We start from the raw sequence: 3,072 nt of genomic DNA on the forward strand, positions 1-3,072 counted from the left end.
GTTTTTAAAAAAATACAGACTTTTTTTGTTGTGACTCTAAATTATTAATGTAGTCACATTTTTAACTTATAATTCTTTTAGTGCACTATTTACCTCTTGTGACACAGGTTGTAGCTGATTTTTACACTTTAAATAAATAAAACAGCTATTAGCATCTAATTTGGTTAAAACAGCAATTCTATATATATATGTCTTTTTTGCATAACCTGCACTACTTTAAGAATGCAACGTTTGTTTGGTTCTTTTAATTAACTTTTTGCTCTAAACTTTTTTTTTATGCTTACATTATGCCTTAAATTAATTTATATTTCTTGGAATGATTTTATTCATTTAAGATAGAATCTTAATTTTTTTTTCTCCCCATACATTCCTAGCCATCCCGATGATAATTAATTTCTGGGAAACATCCTCAGCAGAATTATTTGAAGGTGTTGCACCAGACAGTAAAGGCACAGAAGCAGTGGATTGTGGGAAAGAGGGTAAGTTTCATTACTAATCCTGCTCTTAAAAAGAGGGGTCTTTTTAGAAAACTAGTTTAACTTACAAGCACTGAGAGACTTTAAGAAAGTCACTAATCACGGGAGCAATGGGTCTCTTTGGAACATATTTTAACTGACAAGCCCTTAGAGATTTCTGAGAAACAGGATAGAACTATGGTCAAAATGAAGTGCAAATTAATAAACGTGCATCATGAGAAGAGGAAGGAACACAAATTAAAATATAATGAAAACAAAGCCTCTCAGAAAGGAAATATATCAGTTTAGTAGCAGTGTTGCCATGTCAGGGATGAGGTGGGAGATGATTTTCTCTCTCCCCCCCCTCATCTCTTTTTAAAAGTCCCAAAAGGAATAAAAGTAGGTGGCATAGTTAATTTTTTATTATTTTGTTTACTAATTAAATCCATGTCCCTAAGGCCAAATTTGGCCTAGGTAACTTTGTTGCCACGTTTTCTTGTTTACCAAGCATAGAGTTTAGTACTGGCCCTGAACGACATCATTAGCCCCCTTTTGTTTGAACTAATTTAATTTTCTGTCGTTGGTCGTCTTGCACCTGTCCATGGCCTTCATGGCTGAAAAGAATTTAACCTACTTTTCATCAACTTGTTGCTATAGGGTATTGAAAGATCTTATGAACTTTTGTCTTCTTTTTACAGTGAAGTAAGGCAGAGAGTTCAAAACGTGGGTGTTACTGGAATTAACAGTTCCCAGGGTTGGTCCATGTATGTCATTGCACTGGGCTCATTCACACCATGTAACACTCTCTTCCCATGCGTAGTCAATGCCGATACAAAACAATGATCTAGGCTGGTGTTTCTCAGCTGGTGGTTTGTGACCCCTGGGGGCTCAGAAAAGGCAGTCAGGAGGCGGTGAGATGTTGAGTCTTTCATTATGATCTAAAGCAAAGAAAATCTCACTCCCCAACTCCTGCACTCCCCTGTTCATTGTGGTCAGTGTTCTCTGTCAGCCTCTAGAAATATACAAGTTGTATATAGACTCAGCACTGGATACATGTTGTATTCTTACTTTTTTAGTAAATGTTCGAGGGTCAGAAAATATTTGGCTTCCAATAAGAGGTACCTGCTTACTTATTTCAGCTGTGAAATGAGGCAGTTTGCAGCTGTGCACAGTAACACGTTCATTGCCTGTATCCCAGCCAGCGAGACTGAAACCCCTGCGGTGGTTAGTAGAAATGGGGACGAAGCAGAAAGTTTTGAGTCAAACCGGCATTGAGTGCTGTCAGCGATCGCAGGAGAGCAAAGGAACCCAGGGATCATTGGTCACTAAGTCTCCCAGGCAGAGGGGGGAGGGGGGGAAGAGAAGACAGAAAATGAAGGAGAAATAAGTGGGGGGTGGGAAGGTCACAAGCTCCCAAATCTGCCCACATCCAGTCAGTCATAAAGTCTAAGGCCAGAAGGGACCACTGGATCATCTGGTCTGACCTCCTGTCTAGCACTGGCTGCCAGCACCTGCCCACTAAACCCAACAGCTGGAGTGAGACCAAAGTCTTGCAGCCCACAGGAGACTAGACTGTTCTATGCCCCAGGCAGAGAATAGGAGGGACCGAGGTGCCCCAGACCCCTGCAGTGGCAGGGAAATGGTTAAGTGAGATATTTCTGGGTGATCCTAGTGAGTGCCGCACACCCCACGCTGCAGAGGAAGATGAAAAACCCCCAGGTCACCTACAACCTGACCCAGGTGGAAAATTTCTTCCACATCCCACCTATAATGATCAGTTAGACTCTGAGCATCGGAGCACAAAGAGGGAGAGAGAGATCGATCCACCCTGCCCAATATCCTGTCGTCTTTTCTGGCCGTTCCTGAAGCTTCAGAGGAAAGAGATTAAAAAAACCCTCTAAAAATACATAGAGGGGAGAAAATCCCTTCCTGACCCCTAGCAGTTTTGGCTGAAACCCTGAAGCATGAGGGTGAGGAACATAATACATAAAATGGAAGTGAGCCCCACTTCACGGTCCACTATTTGTCTCTATTGACCAAGCCTTCCAGCTATCACCAGGAAACTTCATTTAATTTACTGCACCTACACTGGGCAGACTTTGTCCTGTCCCTGCCTCCTCCTGGTCCCCACCGTTGGGAGAGTTGCCCTCAGGGTTTTAAAACTAGCACAGTGGGTTTAGCACTGGTGGGAAGGGCCGGGTCTGGGCTGTGATAAAGTGATGGAATATTTTCCCAGCATGCGAGTCAGAAACATCTTGTGCAGGGAAAGGGCCGGAGAAGATCATGATGTGACAGGAACTAAAGGTCCTTCTGAAATCTTCCCTGTCACCCTTCTCACCCTGACAGGCGGCAGAGTAATGCCCACCTGTGGCTCCAGATTTTCCCACCCTCCCACGGGACAGGGAAGGGAACTGGCTGTAGTGGAGCCAGTCCAGGTAGGGATTATTGTGGGGTTGCTAATGGGTTCCTGCTGGAGGGAGAGGGGCAGGAAATACTGAGGGCTTGGGATCTTTGGGGGAGCTCAGAGTGGAGGTGGGATGGGGGCAGGAAATAACCAGGGTGGAGAAAGGGAGGGGAACACGGCGTCTGACAAACTTGTTGGGAATTGTTTAACCCA

The sequence above is a fragment of the Mauremys mutica genome, unplaced genomic scaffold (assembly GCF_020497125.1).
Source record: "Mauremys mutica isolate MM-2020 ecotype Southern unplaced genomic scaffold, ASM2049712v1 Super-Scaffold_100237, whole genome shotgun sequence".
Lineage (NCBI taxonomy): Eukaryota > Metazoa > Chordata > Testudines > Geoemydidae > Mauremys > Mauremys mutica.